The sequence below is a fragment of the Sarcophilus harrisii genome, chromosome 1 (genome assembly GCF_902635505.1).
Source record: "Sarcophilus harrisii chromosome 1, mSarHar1.11, whole genome shotgun sequence".
In the NCBI taxonomy this organism is placed as follows: domain Eukaryota; kingdom Metazoa; phylum Chordata; class Mammalia; order Dasyuromorphia; family Dasyuridae; genus Sarcophilus; species Sarcophilus harrisii.
The window spans coordinates 13,916,344-13,937,401 of record NC_045426.1 but is presented as its reverse complement, the minus strand read 5'-3'; positions in this window follow the sequence as shown (position 1 = coordinate 13,937,401).

The following is a 21,058-nucleotide window of genomic DNA, read 5'->3' as shown; positions in this document are numbered from 1 at the left end:
TGAAAATTGTCTGTTCATAACCTTTGACCATTCATCAATTGGAGAATAGCTTGATTTCTTCTAAATTAGAGTCAATTCTCTATATATTTTGGAAACGAGGACTTTATCAGAACCTTTAACTGTAAAAATGTTTTCCCAGTTTATTGCTTCCCTTCTAATCTTGTTTGCATTAGTTTTGTTTATACAAAAGCTTTTTAATTTGACATAATCAAAATTTTCTATTTTGTGATAAATAATGATAAATAAAAAATAAAGTTCTTTGGTCATGAATTCCTTCCTCCTCCACAAGTATGAGAGGAAAACTATCCTATGTTCCTCTAATTTATTTATAATCTTGTTCTTTATGCCTAAATCATGAACCCATTTTGATCTTATCTTATCTTTGATTTTATGTATGGCATTAAGTGTGGGTCCATACCTTGTTTCTGCCATATTAATTTCCAATTTTCCCAGCAGTTTTTGTCAAATAATTAATTCTTATCCCAAAAGTTGGGATCTTTGGGTTTGTCAAACATTAGATTGCTATAGTCATTGACTGTTTTGCCCTGTGAACCTAACCTATTCCACTGATCAACAAGTCTGTTTCTTAGCCACTATCAAATGGTTTTGATGACCTCTGCTTTATAATATAGTTTTAGATCAGGTACAGCTAGGCTGCCTTCATTTGATTTTTTTTTTTCATTAGTTCCCTTGAAATTCTTGACCTTTTGTTCTTCCATATAAATTTTGTTGTTACTTTTTCTAGGTCATTAAGATAGTTTCTCGGGAGACTGATTGGCATAGCACTAAATAAATAGATTAGTTTAGGTAGGATTGTCATCTTTATTATAGTCACTTGGCCTATCCAAGAGCGCTTAATGTTTTTCCAATTATTTCAATCTGACTTTATTTGTGTGGAAAGTGTTTTGTAGTTTTGCTTATATAATTCCTAACTTTCCTTTGGCAGATAGATTCCCAAATATTTTATGCTAATGACAGTTATTTTGAATGGAATTTCCCTTTGTATCTCTTGCTGTTGGATTTTGTTAGTGATGTATAAAAATGCTGAGGATTATGTGGATTTATTTTGTATCCTGCAACTTTTCTAAAGTTATGGATTACTTCTAATAGCTTTTTAATAGAATCTCTGGGGTTCTCTAAATATACTATCATATCATCTGTAAAGAGTGATAATTTGATTTCCTCATTACCTACTCTAATTCCTTTAATCTCTTTATCAACTCTTATTGCTGAAGCTAGTGTTTCTAATACAAGATGGAATAGTAACAGTGATAGTGGGCAACCTTGTTTCACTCCTGATCTTATTGGGAATGGTACCAGTTTATCCCCATTACATATGATGCTTACTGATGATTTTAAATAGATGCTCCTGACTATTTTAAGGAAAAGTCCATTTATTCTTATACTCTCAAGTGTTTTTAGTAGGAATGGATGTTGGATTTTATCATATGTTTTTTCTGCATCTATTGAGATGATCAAATAGTTTTTGTTAGTTTGGTTATTGATATAGTCAATTATGCTAATAGTTTTCCTAATATTGAACCAGCCCTGCATTCCTAGTATAAATCCTACTTTGTCATGGCATATTATCCTGGGGATGATTTTCTGTAATCTTTTTGCTAATATATATTTTTAAAGATTTTTGCATCAATATTCATTAGGGAGATTGGGCTATAATTTTCTTTCCCTGTTTTCAACCTAAATGGTTTAGGTATCAGTACCATGTCTGTGTCATAAAAGGAATTTGGTAGGACTCCTTCGATCCCTATTTTTTCAAATAGTTTATATACCATTCAAGTTAATTGTTCTTTAAATGTTTGGTAGAATTCACAAGTAAATTCATCTGGTCCTGGGGATTTTTTCTTAGGAAGTTGATTAATAGCTTGTTCTATTTCTTTTTCTAAAATGGGACTGTTGAAACAATTTACTTCTTCCTCTTTTAAAGTGGGCAAACTATATTTTGGAAGGTATTCTCCCATTTCATTTAAGTTATTGAATTTATTGACATAAAATTTGGCAAAGTAACTCCTAATTATTGCTCTAATTTCCTTTTCATTGGTGGTGAGTTCACCCTTTTCATTTTTAAGACTAACAGTTTGATTTTCATCTTTCCTTTTTAAAATCAAATTTACTAAGGGTTTATCTATTTTTTTTTTCATAAAACCAACTCTTGGTTTTTTTTTATTAATTCAATAGTTTTTTTACTTTCACTTTTATTAATCTCTCCTTTTATTTTTAGAATTTCAAGTTTAGTGTTTGGGTTTTTTTTAAATTTGTTCTTTTCTAGTTTTTTTAGTTGCAAGTCCAATTCACTGACCTTCTCTTTCTCTATTTTATGCAAATAGGCCTCTAGAGATATAAAATTTCCCCTTATTATTGCTTTGGCTGCATCCCACACATTTGATATGTCTCTTATTGTCATTTTCTTGGGTGAAATTATTAATTATGTCTATGATTTGCTGTTTCACCCAATCATTCTTTAGGATGAGATTATTTAGTTTCCAATTATTTTTTGGTCTATTTTCCCCTGACTTTTTATTGAATGTAATTTTCATTGCATCATGATCTGAAAAGAATGTATTTACTATTTCTGCCTTTCTGCATTTGAATTTGAGGTTTTTATGTCCTAATATCTGATCATTTTTTGTATAGGTTCTCCAAAGATGTATCATACCTAACTTCTCTAGTATTCTCTTTACCTCTTTGACTTCTTTCTTATTTATTTTGTGGTTTGATTTATTCTGAGAATGCAAGGTTGAGATCTCCTACTATTATAGTTTTGCTGTCTATTTCTTCTTACAACTCTCTTAATTTCTCTTTTAAGAATTTAGATGCTACATCACTTGGTGCATATATGTTTAATATTTATATTGCTTCATTATCTATGCTACACTTTATCAAGATATAGTACACTGCCTTATCTCTTTTTTTGCCTTTGCTTGATATGAGATCAAGATGGCTACTTTTTTTTTATTTCACCTGAAGCATTGTAGATTCTGCTCCAGCCTTTTAACTTTACTCTATATGTATCATCCTGCTTCAAGTGTGTTTCCTGTAAACAACATATTGTAGGATTCTGGCTTTTAATGTAATCTGCTAATTGCTTCCGTTTTATGGGGGAGTTTACCCCATTCACTTTGATGGTTAAAATTATTAATTCTGTATTTCTTGCCATCTTCTTAACCCCTGCTTAATGTATGGATAATTTCTTTTTATTATAGCTTTTTATTTACAAGAATAAAACTGCATGGGTTTTATGCGTGGGTGATTTTTCAGAATTGACAATTGCAAAACCTTTTGTTCCAACTTTTCCCTCCTTCCCTGCACCCCCTCTCCCACATGGCAGGTAAATCGATAGATGTTAAATATGTTAAAGTTAAACTATATGTTAAATATAATATACGTATACATATTATGGATAATTTTTCAACATAAACCCTTGCAAAATCTTGTGCTCCACATTTTCCTCTCCTTTTCCCCACCACATCCCCTAGGTGGCAAGTAATCCAATATATGTTAAATATGTTAAAATACATGTTAAATCAAATATATGTATGCATATGTATATAATTATCTTGCTGCACAAGAAAAATCAGATCAAAAAGGAAAAAGTCGTCTGTTCATATGCTTTAACCATTTATCAATTGAAGAATGGCTTGAATTCTTATAAATTTGAGTCAATGCTCCATATATTTTAGAAATGAGGCCTTTATCAGAACCCTTGAATGTAAAAATGTTTTCCCAATTTATTGCTTCCCTTCTAATCTTGCCTGTATTAGTTTTGTTTGTACAAAAACTTTTAAACTTAATATAATCAAAATTATCTATTTTGTGTTCAATAATGAGTTCCAGTTCTTCTATGGTCACAAATTCCTGACTTCTTAACAGATCTGAGAAGTAAACTAACCCATGTTCTTCTAATTTGGTCATAATATCACGCCTTATATCTAAACCATGAAATCATAAGTGTGGGTCAATGCCTAGTTTCTGGCATTCCAGTTTCTAATTTTCCCAGCAGTTTTTGGTCAAATAGTAAGTTTTATCATATTTAGGGTCTTTTTTTTTCACATGTGGGTGCCTTTCCCTGCTTTAAGATCTCTTTGGGATATAATCCCAGTAGAAACTGCTGGATCAAAGAGTATGCACATTTTGATAGCTCTTTGGGTATAGTTCCATATTGTTTTTCAGGATGGTTGTACCCATTCACAGTTCCACTAACAACGTATGTGTACTAGTTTTCCCACATCCCTTCCAACATCTTTTCTTGTCATCTTAGCCAATCTGACAGGTGTGTAGTGGTAGCTACACTTAGAATTGCCTTAATTTGCATTTCTCTGATCAGTAGTGATTTGGAGCAACTTTTCATATGATTAGAAATATTTCTTCATCTGAAAATTGTCTCTTCATATCCTTTGACCATTTATCAATTGGAGAATGGCTTGAATTCTTATAAATTTGAGTCAATGCTCCATATATTTTAGAAATGAGGCCTTTATCAGAACCCTTGAATGTAAAAATGTTTTCCCAATTTATTGCTTCCCTTCTAATCTTGCCTGTATTAGTTTTGTTTGTACAAAAACTTTTAAACTTAATATAATCAAAATTATCTATTTTGTGTTCAATAATGAGTTCCAGTTCTTCTATGGTCACAAATTCCTGACTTCTTAACAGATCTGAGAAGTAAACTAACCCATGTTCTTCTAATTTGGTCATAATATCACGCCTTATATCTAAACCATGAAATCATAAGTGTGGGTCAATGCCTAGTTTCTGGCATTCCAGTTTCTAATTTTCCCAGCAGTTTTTGGTCAAATAGTAAGTTTTATCATATTTAGGGTCTTTTTTTTTCACATGTGGGTGCCTTTCCCTGCTTTAAGATCTCTTTGGGATATAATCCCAGTAGAAACTGCTGGATCAAAGAGTATGCACATTTTGATAGCTCTTTGGGTATAGTTCCATATTGTTTTTCAGGATGGTTGTACCCATTCACAGTTCCACTAACAACGTATGTGTACTAGTTTTCCCACATCCCTTCCAACATCTTTTCTTGTCATCTTAGCCAATCTGACAGGTGTGTAGTGGTAGCTACACTTAGAATTGCCTTAATTTGCATTTCTCTGATCAGTAGTGATTTGGAGCAACTTTTCATATGATTAGAAATATTTCTTCATCTGAAAATTGTCTCTTCATATCCTTTGACCATTTATCAATTGGAGAATGGCTTGAATTCTTATAAATTTGAGTCAATGCTCCATATATTTTAGAAATGAGGCCTTTATCAGAACCCTTGAATGTAAAAATGTTTTCTCAATTTATTACTTCCCTTCTAATCTTGTCTGTATTAGTTTTGTTTGTAGAAAAACTTTTAAACTTAATATAATCAAAATTATCTATTTTGTGTTCATTAATGAGCTCCTGTTCTTCTTTCGCCACAAATTCCTTCCTCCTCCACAGGTCTGAAAGGTAACGATTCTATCTTCTTCCAATTTGCTTATAATATCACTATTTGTGTCTAAACCATGAAATCATTAAGTGTGGGTCAATACCTCGTTTCTGCCATTCTAGTTTCCAATTTTCCCAGCAGTTTTTTATCAAATAGTGAATTATTATCACAAAAGCTGAGGTCTTTGGGTTTGTCAAACACTAGATTGCTATACTCATTGACTATTTTGTCTGGTGAATCTAACCTATTCCCCTGATTGGCTACTCTGTTTCTTAGCCAGTACCGAATGGTTTGGATGACTGCTGCTTTGTAATATAGTTTTAGATCAGGTACAGCTGAGGCATCTTCATTGGCCTTTTTTTCATTAAAAATTGCCTATGTTTAACACTTATTGGATTACTTGCTGCCTAGGGGAGGGAGTGGGGGGTAGGGAGGTAGAAAAAAAATTGAAATACACGGTTTTGCAAGGGTGAATGTTGAAAATTATCCATGCATATGTTTTGAAAATAAGAAGCTTTACTAAAAAGAAAAAGAAAAAAAACTGCCCAAAGGGTGTGAAACTGTTCATAACATTTGGTTCCAATAGTAGCACTATTAGGCTTGTATCCCAAAGAAATTTTTTTGTTGTTTTTTTAAAAAGGTTTTTGTTTTTCAAAACAGTGGACAATTCTTCAACATTAGCCCTTGCAATACTCCCTGTTCCAATTTACCCCCTTCCCCTACTCCCTCCCCTAGATGGCAAGTAGTCTAATATAGGTTAAACATGGTAGGAATATATGTGAAATCTAATATATGTATACATATTTATACAATTATTGTGCCACACAAGGAAAAAAGGGAAGCAAAATAACATGTAAGCAACAGCAATAACAAAAAAGAGCAAAAATGCTATTTTGTGACTCACACTCAGTTTCCCAAGCCCCTCTGGATGTAGCTGGCTCTCTTCATAACTGAACAAGTGGAACTGGTTTGGATCATCTCATTGTTTAAGAGAGCCACGTCCATCAGAACTGATCATCATATAATCTTTTTGTTGAAGTATATAATGATCTCCTGGTTCTGCTCATTTCCCTCAGCATCAGTTTCTGTAAGTCTCTGTAGGCTTCTCTGAAATCATCCGGCTAGTCATTTCTGTCTTTTTTTTTTTTAATTATAGCTTTTTATTTACAAGATACATGCATGGGTAATTTTACAGCATTGACAATTGCCAAACCTTTTGTTCCAACTTTTCCCCTCCTTCCCCCTACCCCTTCTCCCAGATGGGAGGTTGACCAATACATGTTAAATATGTTAAAGTATAAATTAAATACAATATATATATACATGTCCAAACAGTTATTTTGTTGTAAAAAACAATCAGATTTTGAAATAGTATACAATTAGCCTGTGAAGGAAATAAAAAATTCAGGTGGACAAAATAGAGGGATTGGGAATTTTGTGTAGAGGTTCATAGTCATCTCCCAGAGTTCTTTCGCTGGGTGTAGTTGGTTCAGTTCATTACTGCTCCATTGAAACTGATTTGGTTCATCTCATTGTTGAAGAGGGCCACGTCCATCAGAATTGATCATCCTGTAGTATTGTTGTTGAAATATATAATGATCTCCTGATCCTGCTCATTTCACTCCCGCTGGTCATTTCTTACAAAACAATAATATTCTGTAACATTCATATACCACAATTTATTCAGCCATTCTACATCTGATGGACATCCAGTATGTTTCCAGTTTTTTGCCACTATGAAAAGGGCTGCCACAAACATTTTTGCACATGTGGGTCCCTTCCCTTGTTTAAGATCTCATTGGGATGCACAGTTTGATAACTTTTTGAGCAAAATTCCAAATTGCTCTCCAGAATGGCTGGATCTGTTCACAGTGCCACCAAAAATGCACCGTCCCCTCCAACATTTGCCATTATCATTTCCTGTCATCTTAATTAATCTAAGAGGTGTGTGGTGGGACCTCAGAGTTTTCTCAATCTGCATTTCTGTGATCAATAGTGACTTGGAGTACCTTTACACAGGACTAGAAATAGTTTCAATTTCTTCATCTGATAAGTGACTGATACTTTGGCCATTTATCAATTGGAGAATGGCTTGAATTCTTATAAGTTTGAGTCAATGCTCCATATATTTTAGAAATGAGGCCTTTATCAGAATTTTTGAATGTAAAAATGTTTTCCCAATTTATTGCTTCCCTTCTAATCTTGCCTGTATTAATTTTGTTTGTAGAAAACCTTTTTAACTTAACATAATCAAAATTATCTGTTTTGTGTTCAGTAATGAGCTCCCATTCTTCTTTGGTCACAACTTCCTTCCTTCTCCACAGATCTGAGAGATAAACTATCCTATGTTCTTCTAATTTGCCCATTATATCAGCCTTTGCACCAAAATCATGAAATCATAAGTGAGGGTCAGTGTCTAGTTTCTACCATTCTGGTTTCCAATTTTCCCAGCAGTTTTGGTCACATAGTAAGTTTTGTCATACTTACGGTCTTTGGGTTTGTCAAACACTAGATTGCTATACTCACTTACTCCTTTTGTCCTGTGAACCTGACCTATTCCACTGATGGACTACTCTATTTCTTAGCCAGTACCGGATGGTTTGGATAACCGCTGCTTTATAATATAGTTTTAGATCAGGTACAGCTGAGGCTTCTTCACTGGCATTTTTTTTTCATTAAGAATTGCAGAGGCTTAACATATATTGGATTACTTGCTGCCTAGGGGAGGGAGTGGGGGGAAGCGAGGGAGAAAAAAATTTGGAACACAAGGTTTTTCAAATGTGAATGTTGAAGGGACACTGATACATTGTTAGTGGAATTGTGAATACATCCAGCCATTCTGGAGAGCAATTTGGAATTATGCCCAAAAAGTTATCAAACTGTGCGTACCCTTTGATCCAGCAGTGTCTCTACTGGGCTTATACCCCAAAGAGATACTAAAAAAGGGAAAGGGACCTGTATGTGCCAAAATGTTTGTGGCAGCCCTGTTTGTAGTAGCTAGAAACTGGAAACTGAGTGGATGTCCATCAGTTGGAGAATGGCTGAATAAGTTGTGGTATATGAATGTTATGGAATATTATTGTTCTGTAAGAAATGACCAACAGGACGAATACAGAGAGGATTGGTGAGACTTACATGAACTGATGCTGAGCGAAATGAGCAGAACCAGGAAATCATTATATACCTCAACAGCGATACTGTATGAGGATGTACTCTGATGGAAGTGGATTTCTTCAACAAAGACAAGATCCAACTGAGTTTCAATTGATCAAGGATGGACAGAAGCAGCTACACCCAAAGAAAGAACACTAGGAAATGAATGTAAACTGCTTGCATTTTTATTCTTCTTCCCAGGTTATTTATACCTTCTAAATCCAATTCTCCTTGAGCAACAAGAAAACTGTTCGGGTCTGCACACATATATTATATCCAAGATCCACTGCAATCTATTTAACATGTATAGGACTGCTTGCCATCTTTGGGGAGAGGGCGGAGGGAGGAAGGGGAAAAATCGGAACAGAAGTGAGTGCAAGGGATAATGTTGTAAAAAACTACCCTGGCATAGGTTCTGTCAATAAAAAGTTATTTAAAAAAAATTTGAATGTTGAAAATTATCCATGTCCCAAAGGCTGTAAAACTGTCCATAACATTTGGCCTTACAATAGCACTATTTGGCCTGTATCCCAAAGAAATTTTGTTGTTGTTGTTGATGTTGTTTTAATGCTTTTTATTTTTCAAAACAGTGGACAATTTTTTAATATTAGCCTTTGCAAAACCCTGTGTTCCAATTTTCCTCCCTTCCCCTACACCCTCCCCAAATGGCAAGTAGTCTAATATATGTTAAACATGGTAGAGATGTATGTTACATCTAATATATGTATATATTTATACAATTATTTTGCTGCACAAGAAGCAAAACAAAATTCAAGCAACAGCAACAACAAAAAAAGAGCCAAAATGCTATGTTGTGAACCACACTCAGTTCCCATGGTCCTCTCTCTGTGTCTTACTAGCTCTCTTCATCACTGAACAATTGGAACTGCTTTGAATGATCTCATTGTTGAAGAGAGTCATGTCCATCAGACCTGATCATCATATAATCTTTTTATCGCCATGTACAGTGATCTCCTGGTTCTGCTCACTTCCCTCAGCATCAGTTCCTCTAAGTCTCTCCAGGCCTCTGTGTATTCATCCTGCTGGCCATTTCTTTTTCTTTTTCTTATTATTATTATTATAACTTTTTATTGACAGAACCCATGCCAGGGTAATTTTTTACAACATTATCCCTTGCACTCACTTCTGTTCTGACTTTTCCCTTCCCTCCCTCCACCCCCTCCCCCAGATGGCAAGCAGTCTTATGCATGTTAAATAGGTTTCAGTATATCCTAGATACAATATCTGTGTGCAGAACCGAACAGTTCTCTTGTTGCACAGGAAGGATTGGATTCAGAAGGTAAAAATAACCTGGGAAGAAAAACAAAAATGCAAATAGTCCACATTCATTTTCCCGTGTTCCTTCTCTGGGTGTAGCTGATTCTGTCCTTGATGATCAATTGGAACTGAATTAGATCTTCTCTTTGTGGAAGAAATCCACTTCCATCAGAATACATCCTTATACAATATCGTTGTTGAAGTATGTACTGATCTCCTGGTTCTGCTCATTTCACTCAGCATCAGTTCCTGTAAGTCTCTCCAAGCATCTCTGATATCACCCTGCTGGTCATTTCTTACAGAACATTATTCCATAACATTCATATTCCATGATTTATTCAGCCATTCTCCATTTGATGGGCATCCACTCAGTTTCCAGTTTCTAGTCACTACAAAAAAGTGCTGCCACAAACATTTTGGCACATACAGGTCCCTTTCTCTTCTTTAAGATCTCTTTGGGATATAAGCCCAGTAACACTGCTGGATCAAAGGGTATGCACAGTTCGATAACTTTTTGGGCATAGTTCCAAATCGCTCTCCAGAATGGTTAGATTCATTCACAACTCCATCAACAATGTATCAGTGTTCCAGTTTTCCCACATTCCCTCCAACATTCGTCATTATTTTTTCCTCTCATATTAGCCAATCTCAGAGGTGTGTAGTGGTATCTTAGAGTTGTTTTAATTTGAATTTCTCTGATTAATAGTGATTTGGAGCACTCTTTCATATGAGTAAAAATAGTTTCAAATTCTTCATCTGAAAATTGTCTGTTGTACTTTGGCAATTTATCAGTTTGAGAATGGCTTGAATTTTTTTTTAAAGCTTTTTATTTTTAAAACATATGCATGGATAATTTTTCAGCATTAACCCTTGCAAAACCTTGTGTTCCACATTTTCCCCTCCTTCTCTCTACCCCTTCCCTTAAATGGCAAGTAATCCAATGTATATAAACATGTTAAAATACGTGTTAAATCCAATATATGTATGCATGTTTACACGATTATCTTGCTGCACAACAAAAATCAGACCAAAAATGAAAAAATGAGAAAGGAAACAAGAGGCAAATACATAACAATAAAAAGAGTGAAGATGCTATGTTGTGGTCTACCCTCTGTTCCCATAGTTCTCTCTCTGGGTGTAGACGGCTTTCTTCATCACTGAACAACTGAAACTGGTTTAAATCATCTCATTGTTGAAGAGAGTCACATCCATCAAAATTGATCATCCTATAGTCTTGCTGTTGCTTTGTATAATGACTTCCTGGTCCTGCTCATTTCACTCACTAATATGACCTGATGAAGTCGTATAAGTCTCCCCAGGCCTCTCTGTATTCATCCTGCTGGATATTTCTTACAGAACAATAATAATTCCAATGCATTCATATAGCATAACTTATTCAGCCATTCCCCAAGTGATGAGAATCCATTTAGTTCCAACTTTCTTTCTCCCCTACAAAAAGAGCTGCCACAAACATTTTTGACCATATGGATCCCTTTCCCTGCTTTAAGATCTCTTTGGGATATAATCCCAGTAGAAGCTGCTGGATGAAAGGGTATGCACAGTTTGATAGCCCTTTGAGTATAGTTCCATATACTTCAGAATGCTTGTACTTTTTCATAGTTCCACTAACAATGTATCAGTGTCCCAGTTTTCCCACATCCCCTCCAACATCTTTTCTTGTCATCTTAGCCAATCTGAGAGGTGTGTAGTGGTACCTCAGAATTGGCTTAATTTGCATTTCTCTGATTAATAATGATTTTGAGCAACTTTTCATATGATTAGAAATAGTTTCAATTTCTTCATCTGAAATTGTCTGTTGACCATTTATCAATTGGAGAATGGCTTGAATTCTTACAAATTTGAGTCAATGCTCCATATATTTTAGAAATGAGGCCTTTATCAGAACCCTTGAATGTAAAAATGTTTTCTCAATTTATTGCTTCCCTTCCTGTATTAGTTTTGTTTGTAGAAAAACTTTTTAACTTAACATAATCAAAATTATCTATTTTGTGTTGGATAATAAGCTCCAGTTCTTCTTTGGTCACAGATTCCTTCCTCCACAACAGGTCTGAGAGGTAAACTATTCTATCTTCTTCTAATTTGCTTATAATTTCATGAAATCATAAGTGTGGGTCAGTGCCTCATTTCTGCCATTCTAGTTTCCAATTTTCCCAGCAGTTTTTTATCAAATAGTGAATTCTTATCACAAAAGCTGAGGTCTTTGGGTTTGTCAAACACTAGATTGCTATAATCATTGCTATTTTGTCGTGGGAACCTAACCTATTCCACTGATGGACTACTCTATTTCTTACCCAGTACTGGATGGTTTGGATGACCCCTGCTTTGTAATAGAGTGTTAGATCAGGTACAGCTGAGGCATCTTCACTGGCATTTTTTTTTTCATTAAAAATTGCATATGTTTAACACATATTTGATTACTTGCTGCCTAAGGGTGGGAGTGGGGGGAAGGGAAGGAGAAAAAATTTTGAAATACATGTTTTTTCAAGGGTGAATGTTGAAAATTATCCATGCATGTTTTGAAAATAAAAAGTTTTACTAAAAAAAAAAAAAAAGAAAAAGAAACTGTCCAAAGGGCTGTAAATCTGTTCATAACATTTGGTTCCATAGTACTGCCATTAGGCCTGTATCCCAAAGATATTTTGTTGTTGTTGTTGTTTTTTAAAAGCTTTTTGTTTTTCAAAACAGTAGACAATTCTTCCCTTTCATTGGCCCTTGCAAAACCCTGTGTTCCTATTTTCCTCCCTTCCCCTACGCCCTCCCTTAGATGGCAAGTAGTCTAATATAGGTTAAACATGGTAGGAATATATGTTAAATCTAATATATGTATATATATATTTATAAAATTATTGTTCCGCACAAGAAAAAAAGAGAAGCAAAATAAAATGCAAGCAAACAACACAAAAGAGGGAAAATATTATGTTGTGAACCCCACTCAGTCCCCACAGGCCTCTCTCTGGGGTGCAGATGGCTCTCTTCATCACTGAACAATTGGAACTCGTTTGAATCATCTCATTACTGAAGATGGCTGTGTCCATCAGAATTGATCATCATATAATCATCTTGTTGCCATGTATAAGAATCTCCAGGTTCTGCTCACTTCACTCAGCATCAATTATTGTAAGTCTCTCCAGGACTCTCTGAAATCATCCTGCTGGTCATTTCTCACAGAACAATAATATCCCATCCCATTCATATAACGTCACTTATTCGGCCATTCTCCAACTGATGGGCACCCACTCAGTTTCCAGTTCCTTGCCACTATAAAGAGACCTGCCACAAACATTTTTGCACATATGGGTCCCTTTCCCTCCTTTAAGATCTCTTTGGGAAATAAGCCCAGTAGAAACACTGTTGGGTCAAAGGGTATGCACAGTCGAATAATTTTTTAAGCGTAGTTCCTTATTGTTTTCCACAACGGCTGGATCCATTCACAATTCCACCAATAATGCATCAGTGCCCTTGTTTTCTTGCATCTCCTACAACATTCATCATTATTGTTTCCTGCCATCTTAGTCAATCTGACAGGTGTGTAGTGGTATCTCAGAGTTGTCTTAATTTGCATTTCTCTGATCAATAGTCATTTGGAGCACCTTTTGATATGAGTGGGCATAGTTTCAATTTCTTTTTCTGAAAATTATCTGATACTTCAGCCAAATAGGGAATGGAGAATGGCTTGAATTCTTTTCTTTCTTTTCTTTTTAGAGCTTTTTATTTACAAAACATATGCATCGATATTTTATCAACATAAACCCTTGCCAAACCTTGAGATCCACATTTTCCCCTCCTTCTGCCCACCCCATCCCCTACATGGCAAGTAATCCAATGTATGTTAAACATGTTAAAATACATGACAAATCCATTATATGTATGCATATTCATACAATTATCTTGTTGCACAAGGAAAATCTAATCAAAAAGGAAAAAAATTGTCTCTTCATATCCTTTGACCATCTATCAATTGAAGAATTGCCTGAATTCTAATAAATTTGAATCAATGCTCTATATAGTTTAGAAATGAGGCCTTTATCAGAACCCTTGAATGGAAAAATGTTTCCCCAATTTATTGCTTCTCTTGTAATCTTGCTTGTATTAGTTTTGTTCGTACAAAAACTTTTTAACTTAATATAATCAAAATTATCTATTTTGTGTTCTTTAATGAGCTCCAGTTCTTCTTTGGCCACAAATTCCTGCCTTCTTCATTAGATCTGAGAAGTAAACTAACCTATGTTCTTCTAATTTGCTCATAGTATCACTCTTTGTGTCTAAACCATGAAATCATAAATGTGGGTCAATGTCTAATTTCTGCCATTTTGCTTTCCAACTCTCCCAACAGTTTTTGTCAAACAGTGAGTTTCATCCTACTTTGGGTCTTTGGGTTTGTCAAAAACTAGATTGCTATACTCACTGACTCTTTTGTCCTGTGAACCTAAGCTATTCCCCTGATCAGCTACTCTATTTCTTAGCCAGTACTGGATGGTTTGGATGACCCCTGCTTTGTAATATAATTTTAGATCAGGTACAGCTGAGGCATCTTCATTGGCATTTTTTCAATTAAGAATTGCACAGATTTAACACATATTTGATTACTTGCTGACTAAGGGCAGGAGTGGGAGGGGAAGGGAGGGAGAAAAAAATTGAAATACACGGTTTTGCAATGGTAAATGTTGAAAATTATCCATGCATGTTTTGAAAATAAAAAGTTTTACTAAAAAAAATAGAAAAAAGAAAGTGCCCAAAGGGCTGTGGAACTGTTCATAACATTTGGCTCCATAATAACATTAGTAGGCCTGTATCCCAAAGAAATTTTGTTGTTATTTTTTTAAAAAGGTTTTTGTTTTTCAAAACAGTGGACAATTCTTCAACATTAGCCCTCGCAATACCCCCTCTTCCAATTTTCTCCCTTTCCCCTTCTCCCTCCCCTAGAGAGCAAGTAGTCTAATATATGTTAAACATGGTAGGGATATATGTGAAATCTAATATATGAATATATATTTATACAATTATTGTGCCACACAAGAAAAAAAAGGGAAGCAAAATAAAACGTAAGCAACAGCAACAACAAAAAAGAGCAAAAATGCTATTTTGTAACTCACACTCAGTTCCCCAGGCCCCTCTGGATGTAGCTGACTCTCTTCATCACTGAACAAGTGGAAATGGTTTGGATCATCTCATTGTTGAAGAGAGTCATGTCCATCAGAACTGATCATCACAGAATCTTGTTGTTGCCATGTATAATTATCTCCTGATTCTGCTCACTTCCCTTAGCATCACTTCCTGTAAGTCTAGGCTTCTCTGAACACATCCTGCTGGTTATTTCTTTCTTTTTTTTTTAATTATAGCTTTTTATTTACAAGTTATATACATGGGTAATTTTATAGCATTGACAATTGCCACATCTTTTGTTCCAATTTTTCCCCTCCTTCCCCCCACCCCCTCCCCTAGATGGCAGGTTGACCAATACATGTTAAATATGTTAAAGTATAAATTAAATACAATATAAGTATACATGTCCATACAGTTATTTTGTTGTCCAAAAAGAATCAGACTTTGATATAGTGTACAATTAGGCTATGAAGGAATTAAAAAATGCAGGTGGACAAAAAATAGAGGGATTGGGAATTCTATGTAGTGGTTCATAGTCATCTCCCAGAGTTCTTTTGCTGGGTGTAGCTGCTCTATTGGAGCCGATTTGGTTCATCCCATTTCTGAAGATGGCCAGGTCCATCAGAATTAATCATCATATAGTATTGTTGTTGAAGTATATAATGATCTCCTGGTCCTGCTCATTTACTCCTGATGGTCATTTCTTACAGACCAATAATATTCTATAACATTGATGTACCATAACTTATTTAGCTATTCTCCCAACTGATGGGTATCCATTAAGTTTCCAGTTTCTGGCCACTACAAAAAGGGCTGCCACAAACATTCGTGCACATACAGGTCCCTTTCCCTTCTTTAAGATCTCTTTGGATATAAGCCCAGTAGTAGCACTGCTGGATCAAAGGGTATGCACAGTTTGGTAATTTTTTGAGCATAGTTCCAAATTGCTCTCCACAATGGTTGGATCCATTCACAGTTCCACCAACAATTTATTAGTGTCCCAATTTTCCCATATCTCTTTCAATATCTTTTCCTGTTATATTAGCCAATCTGACAGGTGTGTAGTGGTACTTCAGAGTTGTTTTAGTATGCATTTCTCTGATCAATAGTGATTTAAAGCACCTTCTCATATGATTAGTAATGGTTTTAATTTCTTCCTCTCAACATTGTCTGTTCATATCCTTTGACCATTTATCAATTGGAGAATGGCTTGAATTCTTATAATTTATTAGTGTCCCTGTTTTCCCACCAACATTTGTCATTATCTTTCCCTGTCATTCTAGCCAATCTGGCAGGTGTGTAGTGGTATCTCCAAATTGTCTTAATTTGCATTTCTCTGATTAATAATGACTTGGAGCATATTTTCATATGGCTAGAAATAGTTTCAAATTCTTCGTCTCAGAATTGTCTGTTCATATCCTTTGACCATTTATCAATTGGAGAATGGCTTGATTTCTTATAAATTAGAGTCAATTCTCTATATATTTTGCAAATGAGGCCTTTATCAGAACCTTTGACTGTAAAAATGTTTTCCCAGTTTATTGTTTCCCTTCTAATCTCGCCTGCATTAGTTTTGTTTGTACAAAAACTTTTCAATTTGATATAATCAAAATTTTCTATTTTGTAGTCAATAGTGATCTTTAGTTCTTCTTTGGTCATAAATTCCTTCCTCTTCCACAAGTCTGAGAGGTAAACTATCCCATCTTTCTCTAATTTATTTATAATCTCATTCTTTATGCCTAGGTCATGAACCTATTTTGACCTTATCTTGGTGTACGGTGTTAAGTGTGGGTCAATGCCGTTTCTGCCATACTAGTTTCCAATTTTCCCAGCAATTTTTGTCAAATAATGTGTTCTTCTCCCCAAAATTGGGGTCTTTGGGTTTGTCAAACACTAGATTATTAAAGTTGTTGGCTGTTTTGTCCTTTGAACCTAACCTATTCCACTGATCAACTAGTGTATTTCTTAGCCAATACCAGATGGTTTTGGTGACCGTTGCTTTATAATATAATTTTAGATCTGGTACAGCTAGGCCACCTTCGTGTGATTTTTTTTTTATTAATTCCCTTGAAATTCTTGACCTTTTGTTTTTCCATATGAACTTTGTTGTTGTTGTTATTTTTTCTAGGTCAATAAAATAGTTTTTTGGAAGTCTGATTGGTATAGTGCTAAATAATTTAGGGAGTATTGTCATCTTTATTATATTTGCTCGCCCAATCCAAGAGCATTTAACATTTTTCCAGTTGGTGAGATCAGACTTAATTTGTGTGGAAAGTGTTTTGTAGTCTTGCTCATAAAGTTTCTGATTTTCCCTTAGCAGATAGATTCCTAAGTATTTTATACAATCAGTAATTACTTTAAATGGAATTTCTCTTTGTAACTCTGACTGTTGGGTTTTGTTAGTGATATATAAGAATGCTGATGACTTATGTAGGTTTATTTTGTATCCTGCAACTTTGTTAAAGGTGTGGATTGTTTCTAATAACTTTTTAGTAGAATCTCTGGGGTTTTCTAAGTATACCATCATATCATCAGCAAAGAGTGATCATTTGGTTTCCTCATTGCCTACTCTGATTCCTTTAATCTCTTTCTCAGCTCTTATTGCCAAAGCTAATTGCTTCCCTTCTAATCTTGCCTGTATTAGTTTTGTTTGTAGAAAGACTTTTTAACTTAATATAATCAAAATTATCTATTTTGTGTTCAATAATGAACTCCAATTCTTTTTTGGTCACGAATTCCTGCCTTCTTCACAGATCTGAGAAGTAATTCGCTTATAATATCACTCCTTATGTCTAAACCATACAATCATAAGTGTGGGTCAATGCCTAGTTTCTGCCATTCTGGTTTCCAATTTTCCCAGCAGTTTTTTGGTCAAATAGTAAGTGTTATCGTACTTGAGTCTTTGGGTTTGTCAAACACTAGATTGCTATACTCGCTGACTATTTTGTCCTGTGAACCTGACCTATTCTACTGATCGACTATTCTATTTCTTAGCCAATACCCAATGGTTTGGATGGCTGCTGCTTTGTAATATAGTTTTAGATCAGGTACAGCTGAGGCATCTTCACTGGCATTTTTTTCATTAAGAATTGCACAGGCTTAACATATATTGGATTATTTGCTGTCTAGGCAAGGCAGTGGAGGAAAGGGAGGGAGAAAAAAAAATTTGGAACAAAAGGTTTTGCAAGGGTGAATGTTGAAAATTATCCATGTCCCAAAGGCTGTAAAGCTGTCCACAACATTTGGCCTTATAATAGCACTATTCGGCCTGCATCCTAAAGAAATTTTATTGTTGTTATTATTGTTGTTGTTGTTTTAAAGCTTTTTACTTTTCAAAACAGTGGACAATTCTTCAACAGTAGCTCTTGCAAAACCCTGTTTTCCAATTTTCCTCCCTTCCCCTACGCCTTCCCCTACATGGCAATTAGTCTAATATGTGTTAAACACGGTAGAGAGATAGATGTTAAATCTAATATATGTATATATATTTATACAATTATTGCATAATTGTAAACTGCACAAGATAAAAAGAGAAGCAAAACACAATTCAAAGAACAGCAACAACAAAAAGAGCAAAAATGCTATGTTGTGAACCACACTCAGTTCCCATGGTCCTCTCTTTGGGTCTTACTAGCTCTCTTCATCACTGAACAATTGGAACTGCTTTGAATGATCTCATTGTTGAAGAGAGTCATGTCCATCAGACCTGATCATCATATAATCTTGTTATTACCATGTACAATGATCTCCTGGTTCTTCTCATTTCCCTCAGCATCAGTTCCTCTAAGTCTCTCCAGGCCTCTCTGTATTCATCCTGCTGGCCATTTCTTTTTCTTTTTCTTATTATTATTATTATAACTTTTTATTGGCAGAACCCATGCCAAGGTAATTTTTTATAACATTATCCCTTGCACTCACTTCTGTTCTGACTTTCCCTTCCCTCCCTCCACCCCCTCCCCCAGATGGCAAGCAGTCTTATACATGTTAAATACTTTTCAGTATATCCTAGATACAATCTATGTGTGCAGAACCGAACAGTTCTCTTGTGGCACAGGAAGAATTGGATTCAGAAGGTATAAATAACCCGGGAAGAAGAAGAAAAATGCAAACACTTTACACTCGTTTTCCAGTGTTCCTTCTCTGGGTGTATCTGCTTCTGTCCATCATTGATCAATTGGACCTGAGTTAGATCTTCTCTTTGTGGAAGAAATCCACGTCCATCAGAATACATCCTCATACAGTATCGTTGTTGAGGTATATAATGGTCTCCTGGTTCAGCATCAGTTCCTGTAAGTCTCTCCAGGACTTTCTGAAATCATCCTGTTGGTCATTTCTTACAGAATAATAATATTCCATAACATTCATATACCACAATTTGTTCAGCCATTCTCCAATGGATGGGCATCCCCTCAGTTTCCAGTTTCTGGCCACTACAAAGAGGGCTGCCACAAACATTCATGCACATGTGGGCCCCTTTCCGTTCTTTAAGATCTCTTTGTGATACAGGCCCAGTAGAAACACTGCTGGGTCATAGGGTATGCACAGTTGGATAATTTTTTAAGCATAATTCCAAATTGCTCTCCAGAATGGCTGGATCTGTTCACAATTCCACCAACGATATTATCAGTGTCCCAGTTTTCCCATATCCCCTCCAATATCTTTTCCTATCATCGTAGCCAATCTGACAGGTGTGTAGTGGTATCTCATAGTAGATTTAATTTGCATTTCTCTGATCAATACTGATTTAGAGCACCTTTTCATATGACTAGAAATAGTTTCAAGTTCTTCTTCTGAAAATTGTCTGTTCATATTCTTTGGCAATTTGTCCTTGAATTTTTTTAAAGCTTTTTATTTTTAAAACATATACATGGATAAGTTTTCAACATTAACCCTTGCAAAACCTTGTGTTCCACATTTTACCCTCCTTCTCCCCACCCCTTCCCTTAGATGGCAAGTAATCTAATATATATTAAATATGTTAAAATACACGTTAAATCCAACATATGTATGCATGTTTATATAATTATCTTGCACAAGAACAATCAGATCAAAAATGAAAAAAATGAGAAATAAAACAAAATGAAAGTAAATAACAATAAAAAGAATGAAGATGCTATGTTGTGGTCTACTCTCTGTTCCCATGGTTCTCTCTCTGGGTGTAGATGGCTCTCTTCATCATTGAACAATTGGAACTGGTTTGAATCATCTCATTGTTGAAGAGAGTCACATCCATCAAAATTGATCATCCTATAGTCTTGCTGTTGCTTTGTATAATGACCTCCTGGTCCTATTCATTTCACTCACTTATATGACCTGATGAGGTCCTGGACCTCATCACCATGACCTGGAGAGACCAGGCCTTTCTGAAATCCTCCTGCTGGTCGTTTCTTACAGAAAAATTATATTCCATAACATTCAAATAGCATAACTTATTCAGCCATCCCCCAACTGATGAGAATCCATTTAGTTCCAACTTTCTTTCCCCTATAAAAAGAGCTGCCACAAACATTTTTGCACATATGGATCCCTTTCCCTGCTTTAAGATCTCTTTGGGATATAATCCCAGTAGAAGCTGCTGGATGAAAGGGTATGCACAGTTTGATAGCCCTTTGAGTATAGTTCCATATACTTCAGAATGCTTGTACTTTTTCACAGTTCCACTAACAATGTATCAGTGTCCCAGTTTTCCCACATCCCCTCCAACATCTTTTCTTGTCATCTTAGCCAATCTGAGAGGTGTGTAGTGGTACCTCAGAATTGGCTTAATTTGCATTTCTCAGATTAATAGTGATTTGGAGCAACTTTTCATATGATTAGAAATAGTTTCAATTTCTTCATCTGAAAATTGTCTGTTGACCATTTATCAATTGGAGAATGGCTTGAATTCTTATAAATCTGAGTCAATGCTCCATATATTTTAGAAATGAGGCCTTTATTTCCAAAATATATAGAGAATTAACTCTAATTTATAAAAAATCAAGCCATTCTCCAATTGAAAAATGGTCAAAGGATATGAACAGACAATTCTCAGATGAAGAAATTGAAACTATTTCTAGTCAT